Source organism: Schistocerca americana, chromosome 4 (genome assembly GCF_021461395.2).
Source record: "Schistocerca americana isolate TAMUIC-IGC-003095 chromosome 4, iqSchAmer2.1, whole genome shotgun sequence".
In the NCBI taxonomy this organism is placed as follows: Eukaryota; Metazoa; Arthropoda; class Insecta; order Orthoptera; family Acrididae; genus Schistocerca; species Schistocerca americana.
Window position 1 is genome coordinate 667,014,013 of NC_060122.1, and position 20,774 is coordinate 667,034,786.

Below are 20,774 nucleotides of genomic sequence, written 5' to 3' on the forward strand. Positions count from 1 at the left end.
ATTACCATGGAAAACTTCTCATGGTCTATGACTAGGGCTATCTTTAACCTGTGGAGGACCTGGCACATTAGGGTAATGGGACCCCTGTGATCTTGAGAGAGCACTATTTTGGTAGAATAGACAAAGAAGGTAATAAGTGAGGTTCTAGATGTATTTTTATTTCTTTACAGTCACATTAAATGAATAGATAATATAATCCACAAAAGTAACTCTCCTAGCATTCACAGGTTAGTGCTTAAAAATCTATTTTGATTAAGAGGTACCCTTCTAGAGTTGAGATAGGCAAAATCATTAATCACTTCTTCAAAATTAATATTTTTGAGCATATCACATTCTATGGCATCAGAAATAAACTGGTTAATCTATTTTGAAGCACTGTACTTCTTAATTCATTTTTCATTTTCAATTTGGAGAAGGAGTGTTCCACACTGCAGTTGGTTACCACCATGCTTAAAAAGAATCTCAATGTGATTTCTACATTTGGAAATGTGTCTCCAATTTTGTTTTCTTTCAAAATGTGATATATTTTCATGAAAATAATCAGCAGTATCATGTGCTGTTTCTTCTGCGTTAGAAAACTGTTGTTCAGCTGACACAGTTGTCAGTGTTGGTGAAGTACCCGAGGTTGTTGCACTTTCGTCATAGGGACAATCGCCTTCTGATTCAGTCTCTTTTCCTAAATTGGTAGCAATCTGAAATTGGTGTAGAACATGAACATTCAGAAATTCCCGCAATCTGTAATCTACACGACTCCTCATGTGGAAGTTTTATTATTTGATTGTTACTTACAGAAGTTGCCCCAGTAATAGTAGTAGTAAAGTATGCTGTTAATTTTGGTAACTTTTCAGTTACTTCCTCGTGATGTACAGCATTTTTTCCTTTTTGCAGATCCACTAGGATATGACCATTTCCACATTTTATGTTATAATTCAGTATTTATTTTTACAGTGAAAATAGTCGCTAAACAAAACAAAACAGGCAAACGACAATTTAATCAAAGAATATCTCAGAGCACAGTCAGTAACAACTACAAACAAAACAAACGTTACAACACTCCAGACAAATACAGGGGAATTCTCGATAGTCGAGTTGATTTATGTAAGTTGGTTGGTCATGTTTAATTTTACATTGCTTTTCACTCCATGCAGAACTGTGCACTGCACGAAGCTAGTACGCAATGTGGTATTGTAGTCAGTCATTATTGTTCAATTTTTTTTTTTCAAAATAAATTTGTTTTTCAGTAATAAATATCAGTTATAATTTGGTAAGCTGGCAGGAACTAGGGAGGGACCCCTATCGATCGTGGGGCCCTGGGCACATGCCCAGAGTGCCCAGTGGGGAAGAAGGGCCTGTCTATAACTATCAGCTTACTGCAGCTTGCAGTATTTCAGGCAGCTGTATTAAAATGCAGCAGATTACAATTTTTGCAAATTAAATGTACACACAATTATGTTACAAATATATAGCTTCCTTTCAACAAAGTTTTTAATTTTTCCATGTCCATCTTAACTTGATATATAAACTTTATAATGGGCCTTAATAAGTTTGCAATTCTCCTTGCCTCTTTGCAGGCATCCCTCTATATAAAGGGAAGGAATATATTGAAACACCCCATTACATTCTACGAAAGATGTTCTAGTACTAACATCAGATTAAATTTTTAAAACTTCTGTTCCCCAGGTAATTATTCCATGACACACTTGTGAGTGGAAATTATTTTTATTTATTTGCACGTCAAGTTCTGTAGGACCAACTTTAGGAGCAAATCTCCAAGGTCATGGAATGTGTCAGTACATGAACTTGTAACGTAAAAGTAATAACAGGTAAAAATAAAATTTTTGCGAATCTGAAAAAGTCAATCCACAAGTTCTAGTAAACGCAATCAACAATACAACGAGAATCAGCTTAATTTTTCAAGGAACTTCTTGACAGAGTAGGAGGAGTGACCCATGAGGAAACTCTTCAGTTTCGATTTGAAAGCGCATGGATTACTGCTCAGAGTTTTGAATTCTAGTGGTAGCTTATTGAAAACGGATGCAGCAGTATACTGCACACCTTCCTGCACAAGAGTTAAGGAAGTTCGATCCAAATGCAGGTTTGATTTCTGCCGAGTATTAACTGAGTGAAAGCTGCTTATTCTTGGGAATAAGCTAATATTATTAACAAGAAAAGGCAGTAAGGAATATATATATTGAGAGACCAATGTCAAAATACCCAGACTCATGAACAGGGGTCGACAAGAAGTTCTTGAAATTACACCACTTATTGCCTGAACCACCTGTTTTCTGAGCCAAAAATATCCTTTTAGAGTGGAAAGAGTTAGCCCAAAATAAAATACCATATGAGATAAGCGAATGAAAATAGGCAAAGTAGACTAATTTTGGTGTCAAACGATCACTCACTTCAGATATTGTTCGAATAGTAAAGATGGCAACATTAAGTCTTTGAACAAGATCCTGAACGTGAGCTTTCTACAACAGTTTACTCTCTACCTGAACACCTAGAAATTTGAACTGTTCAGTTTCACTAATCATATGCCCATTCTGTGAGATTAAAACATAAGGTTTTGTTGAATTGTGTGTTAGAAATTGCAAAAACCGAGTCTTGCTGTGATTTAGCATCAGTTTATTTTCTACAAGCCATGAACTTAAGTCATGAACTGTACTATTTGAAACCGAGCCAGTGTTCCCCATAACATCCTTTACTACCAAGCTAGTGATATCAGCAAACAGAAATATTTTAGAGTTAACTGTAATATTAGAGGACACATCACTTATATAAATACAGAACAGGAGTAACCCCAACACTGAGCCCTGGGGCACCACCCACACCTCCCCCACCCCACTTAACCGTACCCCAGTCAGACCCCACATCACAGCCATTCTCAACATTGTGAATAATGACCTTTTACTGTCTGTTGCAAAAGTTAGAGGTGAACCAATTGTGAGCTACTCCACGTATCCTGTAATGGTCCAACTTCTGGAGCAATATTTTGTGATCAACACAATCAAATGCCTTAGTTAAATAAAAAAAATATGCCTAGCACTCGAAACCTTTTGTTTAATCCATCCAGTACTTCACAGAGAAAAGAGAATTAGCATTTTCAGTTGTTAAACCACTTCTAAAGCCAAAGTGCACATTTAATTGCAAATTTTGTGAAATAAAATGATTAATTATCCTTACATACAGAGCCTTTTCAATAACTGTAGCATACACTGATGGCATAGAAATAGGTCTAAAATAGTCTACATTACCCCTTTCTCCCTTTTTATAAAGGGACTTTGCTACTGAGTATTTTAATCTTCAGGAAACTGACCATTCCAAAGGAGAAATTACAAATATGGCTAAATACAGGGCTAACATGTGCAGCACAGTACTTAAATATTCTGCTAGGCACTTCATTGTAACCTTGAGAGTACTTCATCATAACCATGAAAGTCCTTAGTCTTCTGCGATTTAATTGTTGACTCAATCTCTCCCTTGTCTGTATCACAGAGGAGTAACTCAGACATCAATCTCGGAAAGGCAATTGCTAAGAAAGTTATGTGATTCCCTGTAGAAACTAATTTTTTATTTAATTCACCAGCAATGCTCAGAAAACGATTGTTTAATACTGTACATATATCTGGTTTATCAGTAACAGAAATATTTTTACTACGAACTGACTTCATATCGTCGACCTTATGCTGCTGACCAGACACTTCCTTCACAACTGACCATATGGTTTTAATTTTATCCTGTGAATTAGCTATTCTATTTGCATACCACATACTCTTTGCCTTCCTAATAACATTTTTAAGCACCTTACAGTACTGTTTTTAATGGGCTACTGTAGCTTGATTGTGACTACTTCTAACATTTTGATACAATTCTCACTTTGTTCTACATGATATCCTTATTCCACTAGTCAGCCATCCGGCTGCCTATTACTGGTAGTACCCTGTGTAGAACGCTCTAAAGGAAAGCAACTGTCAAAGAGCTTGAGAAACATGTTAAGGAAGCATTCTATTTATCATCTATGTTACCGGCACTATAAACATAAATATGCAGAATAAACCATTTCTTCTTTTTCAATTCATATATAGCTGTAATTAAAGGTAGTTTAGATGTAGCTTTACTTATGTTCTTCAAGAAATACAGAATATTGGTTTTTGAATTCAGGTTTTGGAGTTTTAGTGATTCCAGAAATAAGCGGTTCCCAATGTGGGAGTAATTATCCCTGAGTGTTAAAATGAATTTTAAGTGGGTAAAAACATTTTTGAATTTTTTTTATCAAACCACTGTACACTTCCTCTTCACATAGTTCTATAGAATGCAATTTGCTATCAGTTTAAACTTTGTCCATAATTCCTCTATGTGTCGTATTTGAACTAAGTGATTATTATGCAGACTGAGATAAACACTGAATACTTTGGTATTACTGAACTAGTTCAGACACAACATGAATAAAAAGTCACCACTTCTACTGTTGTATCATGATTAAAATCACCAACTGAAACAGATGAAAGTTTATGTTAATAGACGCAAAATCATTCAGCTGAACATGGGGCAGCAAGTGAGCTATTTGGGAGATAATTGTGAATGTGTGCTTATGAATCACCACTAACTTCGTTATGAAATATTGTTCTAATTAACAAATATGTTTTGAATGTAACTGTTTTGGTTAATTTCCCATCTGATTGAGCTCAGATTTTACCCATAACCTATACTAAAAAGGAATGCAATACTACTTCAACATGTTACAGTTTACTATATACTTCTGCTTATTAAAGGAGGTGTTCCATATGAAGTCCTTCCATGTGGATGCAGTACTGCACTCACCTCTGCAGTGAGTTACAAATTCTTTCAAACAACTCCAGACCATCTCGTAATGCTGACAAGACCTTTCAAATTGCTACCCTAGTTTGTCATTAATATCAGTGGTAATGCTTTGCACTTCACTTTTGAGACCCAGTCCAGAAGCTCGAGGTCAGGTGATCTTGGAGGCAAAGTTAGATGCACTGCTTGGCATATCCATCGTGGTCCGTGTTGATGGGATTAGTTTGGATTAGATTCGATTCGATTCATTTTATTTTTCCTTCCATAGACTCAAAAAATGAGATGATTCTCATGGGTGTGAAACATGTCAGAAAGTATAACATAAAAACATAATACATTTCAATATAATACTTACTATCCTAATCACTTGTCAGAAGATTGTCAAAGTAGGTGAATACAGTGTGGTAAACTGGAACAGCTAATATTTACAGAATTAACACACTTTCAGAATGAAACATTGTTATGCACTATTAATAAATTTATCTTACAAAAAGTACCTAATCTTGACGGTTGTGAACAAGTGATCGTCAAAACTGAAATCTAACAGACATTTTTACTGAAGCTGGCTTAACAGTCTCTGTTGAGATATTCATCTATAGAGTAGAAGGAGTTGCCTATCAAAAAGTCTTTCTAACTCTGTTTAAATCGTGCTTTATCTGAAACCAAGTTTTGAGGGTTGCTGACAATTTATTGAATATTGGACCCCTTTTTGGACAAAGGTAAGTGATTTTAGGTCTTTATGTACATTGTTCTTATTCCTAGTATTGGCACTATGTATTGAACTATTGGTTGGACGCTGTGGCCGAGCGGTTCTAGGCACTTCAGTCTGGAACTGCGCTGCTGCTACGGTCGCAGGTTCGAACCCTGTCTGGGGCATGGATGTGTGTGATGTCCTTAGGTTAGTTAGGTTTAAGTAGTTCTAAGTCTAGGGGGCTGGTGACCTCAGATGTTAAGTCCCATAGTGCTTAGAGCCCCATTTTTTTTGTCTTCCGTTGGCAACAAAATGTGCTCTTGCACCTTCACATTTGTACCACATTGCACAGTGGGAACAACCTTAAGCAATACTGATGGATTCTCCCAAAGTAACTGAACATACCCCCATCCATCAAGTTTTCTTGGCTGAATGTGTGGCCCAATGAGATGATTACCTAATACCCCTAATCACATGAATTATTAAACTTAAAAGGACCATCATGTGTAAACCCTACCTTGCCTGTAAATAAAACATTGACATCAGCCTGTTGTTTTCTCCTAACAAAAAATCGCTGTAGAACCAAAGTCCCTTTCATAATGAAATTCTTCTTACTGTAGCGTGGCTTAGTAAAGACATGTTGTCTAGCTGTTCTGCTTGTCTAGGTTCCTGAAGAGAGTTGTAATACTTTCAAAAGCACATCCTCAACTGTGGGTGTAATGTGTGCTGGCCTTCCTGTTCCCTTGCCGTTTGTGAAGATCCCTTGTTACCCTTGCTGTAGGAAACACTGATGGATCCTTGTAAATACAAGTTGATTATAATCATAGCACCAATTTTGTAATAGTAATAGTAATTAAAAAAACCACTGCTCATAATGACATCAAATTTGAATGGAACATTATCGAAGAAGGGGAACATTATGGGGCGGGGGGGGGGGGGGAATTCCCACTAGATGGTGCTGTAAGCTTAATAATGTACATGGGTTTGGCTACAAATGACAGATGAGTTGCAATACAATGACTAAGATGTGAATTGCGCATTAAACCAACCGTACTGTATGATGTGCATGACTGCACAAGTTTGGCAATCAACAGTTGTGGCACTGTAGGTTAGGTATGCCCATCCTCCAGAGCACAGGTGTACCATGTCGGATATGAAAAATCGCTTTTTAATTGACCTGAGGCCAAACAGAAACCACATAAAAAGCAACAATAAAATTGTTTTTTAATTTTCTTGAGGCCAAAAATCACACATGTCAACAATGAAATCAGTTTTTAATTGTTGTGAGACTGGTGCAAGACATTTTCAAATACTGTCTACCGTTTTCTACCAAAAGTTGAAATAAAGGAATAGCCTGTTCCACAATAGATTGGAATGTCTCAGAGGTCGTGTTCAGAAAGAATTGTCCAAACCATGCCTTCATTTCAGCTGCATTTGTAATTGGAGCACAGAATATAGCATCTTTCAGATAATCCCCCAGCCAGACTCAGGTGACCTGGATGGCCTGGCTTTAGGGAAATGACAGCTTCTGATTCTTATCATTTCCAAAATGTCTCTGCCGCAGCTAATTCAGTGGCTATGCAATGTGTGGAGGAGTACCATCTTGCATAAAAATGATCTTACCTACACATCCACACTGTTGAAGTGCTGGTATGAAGTTGGTGGGCAGAAGATTCTTACAGCTTTTACCGGTGACAGTACAAGTACCTTCAGGATCCATTTCCTTAGAAAAATATGGCCCTACAATAAATAATGCCATTAACCCACGTTTACCATTGCAGAATGAAGTGGTACTGGTTGATGTGCAAGTGGATTTTCTATTGCCCACACAGTATTCTGCAATTACATGTCCTCAGAGATAGAAATGGACTGATTCTGTCCACAGACTATTCCTCAGCCATTCATTGTCCACTGGCCATTCGTTGTCCACTTCCATGCAAATAAGAAATTTTAGCGCTAACTTTTGTCTTACTGGAAGGTGAATGTGAAGCAACTCCTGAACACGGGTAATTTTGTACGGATAACAATGCAGGATCTTTCATAAAATTTTGTGCACCATGCTCACAGGAATTACCAAAGTTCTGGCAGTTCCCCATACACTACATGTTTCCACTGCACTGCTCAACCCCTCCTGCAATGCTGCGGCCACATTTTCTACTGACGTTGGATCAATTGTTTTGCTCCCTCTTCCACATTGCACTCGAAAAGAACCTGTTTTTTCAAATTTCATATTCATTTACTCCTGACCCTTAGCAGACATTGGACCAACACCTTTTTTCATAACCTTGACTGTCCAGAACTGCTGCAGAGCTACTAGTGCACAGTCACCTTTCTTGTAAAAGAACTTTACTGACAGTTCCCAATCCTGGATTGCAACAGTCATGCTGTGCGTCTGACACAAACTGGGGAACAGCTGTGTACACTGTGGCATCTAGTGGTAGAATGTTTGTTAAATTCTTTTGTTTCCATTACCTTTCCCTCTTCTTCAATAATATTCAGTTCAAATTTGATTCCATTCTGAGAAGTGGTTCTTTTTTTTTTTACATGTTTTGAACCAGGAACCTTAATTGTAACTGTGGTCTTATGACTTTCAGGGAGTCTTTGATCAGGGTGTTATTCTCAGTAAAAGCACGCAGCTTCTGATGTATTGCCATCAGAACTGTCATACGTGATATGCCTGTCCATATACTCTTTGTTGCTGTAATGTTCCATTGTGACTTCACTTGTCACTGCTCAGGAAAGTTATATGACTGCTTCATGGCGGCTATCATGTTGGTCCTGCACGTTTGATATGATTAAAGTTCCATGTCAAACAGTTAATGAAAATCAAACATGCCAGCTCTGATTAGTAACACCAGCTTCTTCTAATTTTCCATACACTCTATTTCAATAAACAAAATTCACTACCAGAAGCTGCTGCAGTAATGTCATTTCACACCTGTGAACTATATAACAAAATCAGAAAATTCACACGATGACACCAGAAACCTTCATATCAGCTCTGGAACAGTCAAAGAAAGTGGGCAGCTTGACAGTAATGGCTATTTGTAAATGGGAGCATCCAGATTGTGTATCAGCCATAAGATTCAGTAAAGCCCCCATTGCTCACCCTTGCTGTTAAAAATCTTGTAGCTACAAATTAAAAACTGATTACTCTTCTTATCAACACCATAGGCTCACAAAGGATACGTTACAAACTGGATCACTATTTTCAAAGTAGGCGACTACTTCAGTGTCCTAAACCAAAGTTTCCAGGAGACTTTTAACCATTTTCAGTATGATATCACAGCAGAAACTTGCAGTTGCTAATTCTGTGGTTGTAACATCAGTTTAGAAGTTTACCCAGAAGCAAGAAATTCCTCTGTTTCGACCTTTGCGTATTTTGTTTCAAAGGCACCAGAATCCCCCTGTCGTGTCGTCTTCCATTTTAAGCTAAGTCTCTGAAGCCATCGGCTGAAATGAGAGTAAGACATTGTAAGTTATTCAAGAGCTTGTGCTAGTGGCTTTCTTGTAGCTGTAGTATGTGTTACTCATTCAGTAGTTAGATAATATGCTCTGATGGGAATTACTTTATCATTACTAATAAATAATCAAAAATTGTTGTTGATACATACTTATTGAATTCCTGTCATCAGATTTTCTGACTGATATTCTGTTATTTTGCTGAAGATAAAATGAATACCTAAGATAAATGCAGATATTTTGTGTGGTGAAAATTCAGTGCTTCCAGATCAGCCATTAAAAAAGTAGTGAAATTGATGGGCAGGAAAAGTCATGCGAGTGAATGTATAGTAGTGATGATGGTGATGATAATAATAATAATAATAATAATAATAGTAATCTACATGGAGAACTTAAACATTAAAATACAAAGACCATCTGTGGCTTTATTATTTATAAGAAATGAAATATCAGACAAAAAACGAAAAAGGTTAGGTAAAATCTCACAACAAGAAGCGATAGAGCACTTAGATGAAAAGAAGCAGAAATTACAAGCATTGGCCAAACGACTTAGAAGATACAAAAAAAAAGTGAAAATAGAAGGAAACAAAACCAAACATTCAACACAAACCAAAAGAAATTTTACCAGACAATAGGTAACACACACATTAAAATAGACAATCCACCAAGCATAACAGACATGGAACACATCTGGAGCAACATATGGTCAAAGCTGGTACAACATAACAGGCATGCACGGTGGATACAAACAGAAACAGACACACACAAGATGATACCACTAATGCCTGAAGTGATAATTTTGCAACATGAAGTCACCAAAGCAATTAATTCTACTCACAATTGGAAAGCCCCTGGAAAAGATAAAATAGCAAATTTCTGGCTAAAGAAGTTCACCTCAACACATTCACATCTAACTAAATTATTTAACATTATATATAAAAACAAAGATGAGGTGACTTACCGAACGAAAGCGCTGGCAGGTCGATAGACACACAAACAAACACAAACATACACACAAAATTCAAGCTTTCGCAACAAACTGTTGCCTCATCAGGAAAGAGGGAAGGAGAGGGAAAGACGAAAGGATGTGGGTTTTAAGGGAGAGGGTAAGGAGTCATTCCAATCCCGGGAGAGGAAAGTCTTACCTTAGGGGGAAAAAAGGACGGGTATACACTCGCACACACACACATATCCATCCACTCATATACAGGCACAAGCAGACATATTTAAAGACAAAGAGTTTGAGCAGAGATGTCAGTCGAGGCAGAAGTGCAGAGGCAAAGATGTTATTGAATGACAGGTGAGGTATGAGTGGCGGCAACTTGAAATTAGCGGAGATTGAGGCCTGGTGGATAACGGGAAGAGAGGATATATTGAAGAGCAAGTTCCCCCTCCGGAGTTCGGATAGGTTGGTGTTAGTGGGAAGTATCCAGATAACCTGGACGGTGTAACACTGTACCAAGATGTGCTGGCCGTGCACCAAGGCATGTTTAGCCACAGGGTGATCCTCATTACCAACAAAAACTGTCTGCCTGTGTCCATTCATGCGAATGGACAGTTTGTTGCTGGTCATTCCCACATAGAATGCGTCACAGTGTAGGCAGGTCAGTTGGTAGATCACGTGGGTGCTTTCACACGTGGCTCTGCCTTTGATCATGTACACCTTCCGGGTTACAGGACTGGAGTAGGTGGTGGTGGGAGGGTGCATGGGACAGGTTTTACACCGGGGGCGGCTACAAGGGTAGGAGCCAGAGGGTAGGGAAGGTGGTTTGGGGATTTCATAGGGATGAGCTAAGAGGTTACGAAGGTTAGGTGGACGGCGGAAAGACACTCTTGGTGGAGTGGGGAGGATTTCATGAAGGATGGATCTCCGTCACAGCAGGACCCACCTCCTCTTCCTCAAAATCACCCTCTCCAAACCTTCCAGGAATTTCTGACTTCCAGCCTTGCATCTCAATCCTTCTTAAAAAACCTTAATCCTACACCCAACATCACCACTGCTGAAGCCCAGGCTATCCGTGATCTGAAGGCTGACCGATCCATCGTCATTCTTCCGGCGGACAAGGGTTCCATGACCGTGGTACTTGATCGTTGGGAGTATGTGGCGGAGGGACTGCGTCAGCTTTCAGACAACACCACATACAAAGTTTGCCAAGGTAACCCCATTCCCGATGTCCAGGCGGAGCTTCAAGGAATCCTCAGAACCTTAGGCCCCCTGCAAAACCTTTCACCTGACTCCATCAACCTCCTGACCCCACCGACACCCTGCACCCCTACCTTCTACCTTATTCCTAAAATCCACAAACCCAATCATCCCGGCCGCCCCATTGTAGCTGGTTACCAAGCCCCCACAGAATGTATCTCTGCCTACGTAGATCAACACCTTCAACCCATTACATGCAGTCTCCCATCCTTCATCAAAGACACCAACCACTTCCTTGAACACCTGGAATCCTTACCCAATCTGTTACCCCCGGAAACCATCCTTGTAACCATTGATGCCACTTCCTTATACACAAATATTCCGCACGTCCAGGGCCTCGCTGCGATGGAGCATTTCCTTTCACGCCGATCACCTGCCACCCTACCTAAAACCTCTTTCCTCATTACCTTAGCCAGCTTCATCCTGACCCACAACTTCTTCACTTTTGAAGGCCAGACATACCAACAATTAAAGGGAACAGCCATGGGTACCAGGATGGCCCCCTCGTACACCAACCTATTCATGGGTCGCTTAGAGGAAGCCTTCTTGGTTACCCAGGTCTGCCAACCCAAAGTTTGGTACAGATTTATTGATAACATCTTCATGATCTGGACTCACAGTGAAGAAGAACTCCAGAATTTCCTCTCCAACCTCAACTCCTTTGGTTCTATCAGATTCACCTGGTCCTACTCCAAATCCCATGCCACTTTCCTTGACGTTGACCTCCACCTGTCCAATGGCCAACTTCACACGTCCGTCCACATCAAACCCACCAACAAGCAACAGTACCTCCATTATGACAGCTGCCACCCATTCCACATCATACGGTCCCTTCCCTACAGCCTAGGTCTTCGTGGCAAACAAATCTGCTCCAGTCCGGAATCCCTGAAGCATTACACCAACAACCTGACAACAGCTTTCGCATCCCGCAACTACCCTCCCGACCTGGTACAGAAGCAAATAACCAGAGCCACTTCCTCATCCTCTCAAACCCAGAACCTCCCACAGAAGAACCACAATAGTGCCCCACTTGTGACAGGATACTATCCGGGACTGGATCAGATTCTGAATGTGGCTCTCCAGCAGGGATACGACTTCCTCAAATCCTGCCCTGAAATGAGATCCATCCTTCATGAAATCCTCCCCACTCCACCAAGAGTGTCTTTCCGCCGTCCACCTAACCTTCGTAACCTCTTAGCTCATCCCTATGAAATCCCCAAACCACCTTCCCTACCCTCTGGCTCCTACCCTTGTAACCGCCCCCGGTGTAAAACCTGTCCCATGCACCCTCCCACCACCACCTACTCCAGTCCTGTAACCCGGAAGGTGTACATGATCAAAGGCAGAGCCACGTGTGAAAGCACCCACGTGATCTACCAACTGACCTGCCTACACTGTGACGCATTCTATGTGGGAATGACCAGCAACAAACTGTCCATTTGCATGAATGGACACAGGCAGACAGTGTATGTTGGTAATGAGGATCACCCTGTGGCTAAACATGCCTTGGTGCACGGCCAGCACATCTTGGTACAGTGTTACACCGTCCGGGCTATCTGGATACTTCCCACTAACACCAACCTATCCGAACTCCGGAGATGGGAACTTGCTCTTCAATATATCCTCTCTTCCCGTTATCCACCAGGCCTCAATCTCCGCTAATTTCAAGTTGCCGCCACTCATACCTCACCTGTCATTCAATAACATCTTTGCCTCTGCACTTCTGCCTCGACTGACATCTCTGCTCAAACTCTTTGTCTTTAAATATGTCTGCTTGTGCCTGTATATGAGTGGATGGATATGTGTGTGTGTGCGAGTGTATACCCGTCCTTTTTTCCCCCTAAGGTAAGTCTTTCCTCTCCCGGGATTGGAATGACTCCTTACCCTCTCCCTTAAAACCCACATCCTTTCGTCTTTCCCTCTCCTTCCCTCTTTCCTGATGAGGCAACAGTTTGTTGCGAAAGCTTGAATTTTGTGTGTATGTTTGTGTTTGTTTGTGTGTCTATCGACCTGCCAGCGCTTTCGTTCGGTAAGTCACCTCATCTTTGTTTTTATATAAAATTTTTCCCACGTGGAATGTTTCCCTCTATTATATTGATATCATAAATTATTTAACAGTTACATTGCAAACCCATACACATTCCCTGATACACTTACACATGGAATAACTTATCTGAAACCTAAAGATCAAGCAGACACAGCAAACCCAGCTAAATATCGCCCCATAACATGCCTACCAACAATATACAAAATATTAACTTCAGTCATTACACAGAAATTAATGACACATACAACACAGAACAAAATTATAAATGAAGAACAAAAAGGCTGTTGCAAAGGAGCACGGGGATGTAAAGAGCAACTGATAATAGATGCAGAGGTGACATACCAAGCTAAAACAAAACAAAGGTCGCTACACTACGCATACATTGATTATCAAAAAGCTTTTGATAGTGTACCCCACTCATGGTTACTACAAATATTGGAAATATATAAAGTAGATCCTAAATTGATACAGTTCCTAAACATAGTAATGAAAAATTGGAAAACCACACTTAATATGCAAACAAATTCAAATACTATCACATCACAGCCAATACAGATTAAGCGTGGAATATACCAAGGTGACTCATTAAGTCCTTTCTGGTTCTGCCTTGCTCTGAACCCACTATCCAACATGCTAAATAATACAAATTATGGATACAATATTACTGGAACATACCAACACAAAATCACACATTTGCTATACATGGATGATCTAAAACTACTGGGAGCAACAAATCAACAACTCAACCAATTACTAAAGATAACAGAAGTATTCAGACAAATGTAAGAAAAATACCATAGTCAAGGGAAAACACACTAAACAAGAAGATTACATATTGGATAACCACAGCTACTGCATAGAAGCGATGGAAAAAACAGATGCCTATAAATATCTAGCATACAGACAAAAAATAGAAATAGACAATACAAATATTAAAGAAGAACTAAAAGAAAAATATAGACAAAGACTAACAAAAATACTGAAAACAGCAAGAAACAAGACAAAAGCTATACCAATATTGACCTACTCATTTGGAGTAGTGAAATGGATTAACACAGACCTAGAAGCACTCAATACACTTACAAGATCACAATGCCACAAATATAGAATACATCACATACATTCAGCAACAGAAAGATTCACATTAAGCAGAAAGGAAGGAGGAAGGGGATTTATCGACATAAAAAACCTACATTATGGACAGATAGACAATTTAAGAAAATTCTTTATAGAACGAGCAGAAACTAGCAAAATACACAAAGCAATCACTCATATAAATACATCGGCTACACCACTACAATTTCATAACCACCTCTACAACCCTTTAGATCACATAACATCAACAGATATGAAGAAAGTAAATTGGAAAAAGAAAACACTACATGGCAAGCACCCGTATCATCTAACAGAGCCACACATAGATCAAGACGCATCCAACACATGACCAAGAAAAGGCAATATATACAGTGAGAAGGAAGGATTCACGATTGCAATACAGGATCAAACAATAAACACCAGATATTACAGCAAGCACATTATTAAATATCCCAATACCACAACAGATAAATGCAGACTTTGCAAACAACAAGTAGAAACAGTAGATCACATCACAAGCGGATGTACAATAGTAGTAAATACAGAATACCCCATACAACATAAACTAATAAAACAACATGTTCCCACATACAAGTATGCACCACAAAATGTACTGGAGAATGATGAATACAAATTATACTGGAACAGAACCATTATAACAGATAAAACAATACCACATAACAAATCTGACATCATACTCACCAATAAAAAGAAGAAATTAACACAACTAATCGAAATATCCATACCCAATACAACAAATATACAGAAGAAAACAGGAGAAAAAATTGAAAAATACATCCAACTGGCTGAGGAAGTCAAGGACATGTGGCATCAGGATAAAGTTGACATTATACCAATTATACTATCAACTACAGGAGTCATACCACACAATATCCACCAGTACATCAACGCAATACAGCTACATCCAAACATATATATACAACTTCAAAAATCTGTAATTATTGATACATGTTCAATGACCTGAAAGTTCCTAAATGCAATGTAATATATACCGTACAGTTAAAAGGAAGTCACACTTGATGAAGGTCTGCGTCACTTTCCATTTTTAACCAGACCTAAGGTCTGAGAAAGGAAAGAAGATAATAATCTACATGGAAAACTTAAACATTAAAATACAAAGACCATCTGTGGCTTAAAAGCTTAAGAAGGAGGGCAGAATCAGAAGCACTAATAGTGGCTACACAAAATCAGATTATAAAAGCAAAGAACTATGAAAAAGAAATAATGAAAGCCACTCCAGATGATATATGTCAACTTTGTGCAGTACATCCTGAGACCATGAACCAAAGTATTCAGCTTCCCTAACTTGGTAAAGAACGAATACCTGAAGAGGCAGAATAAGGTGTGCTCACACTTTTTTTGGCAAATAGGTAGAGTACTACGAGTGCAGTGTATCTCCAAGAAATAGTACAGCTGCAGCCGTAATGTGGTCATGACAGCTGGATGTACTATATTGTGCAACCAGGAAATACGTACCGACCAAACAATAACAGCTATCAAGCCTGATATTGTTACACATCAACCAGATAAGAGATCATGGATGTCTCTGCTTCTTGTGATGGGAACATTAGTTATTAGGTGTCTCAGAAGGATTTGAAGTAAAAGGATTTGATCATCAAGGTCAGTGGAATGTGGAATTTTGAAACTGATGTCACCCCAGCAATTGTTGGGGTTTTGGGATCAATAAGACAACTTGAAGTTATTTACTTATTGTCTGGTTTCACAAGAACACAAAAGTATCTGCAATCAAATGGTAATGTCCAAATGTGACATCCAGTCCAAAGCACACAGTCGCTTGGTATAGAGTCCTCAGATCACCGTAGAGTGCTCGAAGTTGGCACATCTTAACAATGTGTTCTGTTGTTTTCTCCTCTTTCCTGTAGTCGCAGCCAGCAATTAAATAGAAACCCCATGTCGATAAGGTGCAACTACACTTTTCTTCACCAGTACTAATGCTGTTCAGCCTCAACCAAGTGTGTCATGGTAATTGGAATCCTTCAACCTTCTTTGTTGAGTCTTGAAATAGGTGAGCATTGCTGGGTGGATATTTGTTCCAGTGTTATCACCACTTGGAAGTCATGTCAAAAGAACTGACACTTTCTGCATTGACGCAGGGTGGTTTGTGTGATTTCAGATGAGTTGTTGGTGGTTCTTGTAGGACATTTTAGAAGGGAGAGTTCTTACGAAAAGTGATCCTGTGTGTTTGTCTTAGCAGCTGCTTTCCTCCTCAGAACTTGTGAAGCAGTATTAGTGAGGACAGGTGACAATTGAATGGGAGTAGCACTAACAGTACCAGTGATAACTGTCCTGGCTTCATTAAACTACATGTCAATGTCTGTTGGGTGGCTGCTGTTTTCCCACACAGGAGCACAATATTCACCAGCAGAATACACAAGAGTGAGTGCAGTGCAGTGGAGTGTAGAGTATTGGCATCTGCACCCAAACTGGTTCTGGTAACGTTGTTAAGTAGACTCACTCTTGAGCCGAGGTTCTTAGAGAATTTGATGCACTGCTGTTTGAATGCCAAGGACCGATCCAGACTGATTATTGGATGTATTAGATTGTAATTATGTGGCACTTCGATTCTGTCAAAATTCGCATGTGGGTTTCTGTGGAGTTCTTTATTATTTAGATCAGGGCCGGCCAGAAATTCTGCACGCGTGTGGTGCTCCTGCACACGTGCAACTTCCGGGTCACAGCGTGCACGATGCAGTCGTCAGCGTTCATGTAGTGCATGTTTCTACGCACAGATGTCGCTTTATCCTCTTGCTGAGATACTCTGTACCGGCACATTCTATTGCTCTTTCCACAGCTTGCAAGCCAACCATGGGAAGGTATTTCGCGTATTAAACATTTAAAATACTTTCACAGTCTACTCATTGAGACATCTACTTTTATGTTAACAGTTTAACCCAGTAAGACATGTAATACAGTTAACAACCGTGGGTTTTTATTGAGGAAGCTTGACTGACGGCAGGTAGATACACGTAATGTTTTTGAGCTAGTATTTAAGAAAGAGAGCACTTAGCGAATTCCAATGAATCTTATTCATGATTTCAAATAACATTAAACTAGTGCAAGGTTTCCTATAACTAATTCTCGGTGCCCTCAGTTACACCCACATAATATCTGTCTCACTGACCTCTGAACAGAATGATAACCGCAGACCTCTCGATGATCACCTGTTATTTCAATACCATTATTGCTATATCTTTCATCAGTTCCATCTGAAATCTGCATAATAACCGACAGTTAGATGAATGTTACGTTTTATCGACTTCAGCTGAGCGTACTTCACACATTTTTTTTTTTTTTTTTTTTTTTTAAAAAAAAAACCTATATGAAAGTATACATTGAAACAATTGGTTTAATGACCAATTTGCCTCTTGCTTGTACCACATAAACAGGAAAGTGGAGCCGCCGCCATTCATTTAGGACACATGTCTAATAACAGATGGCGCTGTCGCTCCCTGTCGCACATGTGCAGCACTTCTGCACGTCTGCACACTGTGCAGTGTTTGGCCGGCCCTGATTTAGATGGAATGCAATAATCTAAGTTTTATCTGGGTTAGACTGACATCTCCAATATCCAAATCAATCAGTAATTTATACATATTACACAATCACTTTGTATACTCTGAAACCACAACAATTTGTTTATATTTGGATAAAATATAGTTTACATACAAGAGTTTGAAATAAATAAAAAACTATTAAAATGTTTGATGCTCTCCGTCTCAACCTTAATATATTCCAATTAAGTAGTTGTTCCAGAGAAAGCCTCAGTCATGGAGGTAACCACTGAGTTTCATCAGATCACTTGTCAGCACATTCTCACAGTGCAGAAGACTAATGCTTGGTTATCTGGATGCTGGATTTTCATGGAGTCAGTGACTGGCATGCCAAGGATGTGCAGGTCAAACAGAGTGGGGGCTAGAACTGATTGCGGTAAGCCATATTTAGGTCCTCCACTTGCGAGCTTAACTGATTGCTGAGGTAGGCCATATTTAGGGTCCTCCGCCTGGGAGCTTGCCCATTCAGGAACACCTTAGCACCTGTCAGACAACATGTTGTTCACTAGAAATGTCAGTGTTTGACATGGGATGATTTCAGTGAACTTTGGCATCAATCCTTCTCACCACACAGTGCCATAAGCTGCTGTAAGATCCACAAAAAGCTGCAGCTGATTTCAGAATTTGTTAAACTCCAGCTTCTCCTTGAGCTGTCCATGTTAAGAACTGGTCACAGAAGCTCCTAAAGCTACCTTGTTTGATGTGGATGATGTGATTGATGGTGCCTGGAATGCAATTTAGAATAAGCCTTTATTAGTTTATAGGTCATGCAGGTAGCGATGTGGGTTGGTAGTGAGAAGCATCAGTTCCATCTTTGCCTAGTTTCAGGATGGAAATTATCTTAGCCTGTTTGAAAAGCTTTGGTAATTTTCCAGCTCTCAGAATTTCGCTGAAAAATTCAGTGACCCACAATTTGGTTTAGGTTCAATGGCTTTAAGAAATTTCAAAAATACAGCATCAAAACCAACAACTTCATTGAATTTTAGTATATTCATAGTTATATCACGTTCCTCAGTGCAGAAGTCACATGAGTAAACTGGATGTGGTTGTAGATGGAACCTGTTTATGTACAATTCATGTTTCATGGTTCTTATGTGTGCTTTCTGTATTTAAGTTTTCAAAATCTTCATTAGTCACGCTGCTACAGAATTGACATTCATATGTGTGTACTGCTTGACAACCTTGGAACTGTACAAAAATGTTTTTATGAAGTTCCAGGCTTTCTGGCTAGAATGCATAAAACTGAGTCGTCCTGTTGTTTTGTCCCATTTTTCTTTTCTGTTCATGAGAGGTCATCAGCTGTTGTGCCATTATGAGATAATTGATTTTAGCATATAGCTCATTGCATTCTTGAGACCATCTGTGGATGTACTCCTTCTGAAACCCATGTTGTTGTTGTCTTCAGTCCTGAGACTGGTTTGATGCAGCTCTCCATGCTACTCTATCCTGTGCAAGCTTCTTCATCTCCCAGTACTTACTGCAACCTACATCCTTCTGAATCTGCTTAGTGTATTCATCTCTTGGTCTCCCTCTACGATTTTTACCCCCAACGCTGCCCTCCAATGCTAAATTTGTGATCCCTTGATGCCTCAGAACATGTCCTACCAACCGGTCCCTTCTTCTTGTCAAGTTGTGCCACAAACTCCTCTTCTCCCCAATTCTATTCAATACCTCCTCATTAGTTATGTGATCCACCCATCTAATCTTCAGCATTCTTCTGTAGCACCACATTTCGAAAGCTTCTGTTCTCTTCTTGTCTAAACTATTTATCGTCCATGTTTCACTTCCGTACATGGCTACACTCCATACAAACACTTTCAGAAATGACTTCCTGACACTTAAATCTATACCTGATGTTAACAAATTTCTCTTCTTCAGAAACGCTTTCCTTGCCATTGCCAGTCTACATTTTATATCCTCTCTACTCAACCATCATCAGTTATTGTGCTCCCCAAATAGCAAAACTCCTTTACTACTTTAAGTGTCTCATTTCCTAATCTAATTCCCTCAGCATCACCCGACTTAATTTGACTACATTCCATTGTCCTCATTTTGCTTCTGTTAAAGTTCATCTCATATCCTCGTTTCCAAGACACTGTCCATTCCGTTCAACTGCTCTTCCAAGTCCTTTGCTGTCTCTGACAGAAATACAGTGTCATCGGCGAACCTCAACGTTTTTATTTCTTTTTCCATGGACTTTAATACCTACACCGAATTTTTCTTTTGTTTCCTTTACTGCTTGCTCAATATACAGATTAAATAACATCGAGGACAGGCTACAACCCTGTCTCACTCCTTTCCCAACAGCTGCTTCCCTTTCATGCCCCTCGACTCTTATAACTGCCATCTGGTTTCTGTACAAACTGTAAATAGCCTTTCGCTCCCGGTATTTTACCCCTGCCGCCTTTAGAATTTGAAAGAGAGTATTCCAGTCAACATTGTCAAAGGCTTTCTCTAAGTGTACAAATTCTAGAAATGTAGGTTTGCCTTTCCTTAATCTATTTTCTAAGATAAGTCGTAGGGTCAGTATTGCCTCACGTGTTCCAACATTTCTGCGGAATCCAAACTGATCTTCGCCGAGGTCGGCTTCTACCAGTTTTTCCATTCGTCTGTAAAGAATTTGCGTTAGTATTTTCCAGCTGTGACTTATTAAACTGATAGTTCGGTAATTTTCACATCTGTCAACACCTGCTTTCTTTGGGATTGGAATTATTATACTCTTCTTGAAGTCTGAGGGTATATCTCGTGTCTCAATACATCTTGCTCACTAGATGGTAGAGTTTTGTCAGGACTGGCTCTCCCAAGGCCGTCAGTAGTTCCAATGGAATGTTGTCTCCTCCCAGGGCCTTGTTTCAACTCAGGTCT

General features: G+C 39.5%; 1 protein-coding gene across 3 annotated transcripts in view; it reads left to right on the plus strand.

Annotated features, from left to right (window-relative positions):
• LOC124612937 (synaptonemal complex protein 1-like) overlaps positions 1 to 20,774 on the plus strand; it is a 500,344-nt gene that overhangs the window by 44,657 nt on the left and 434,913 nt on the right. The gene's annotated exons all lie outside the window — the stretch shown is intronic.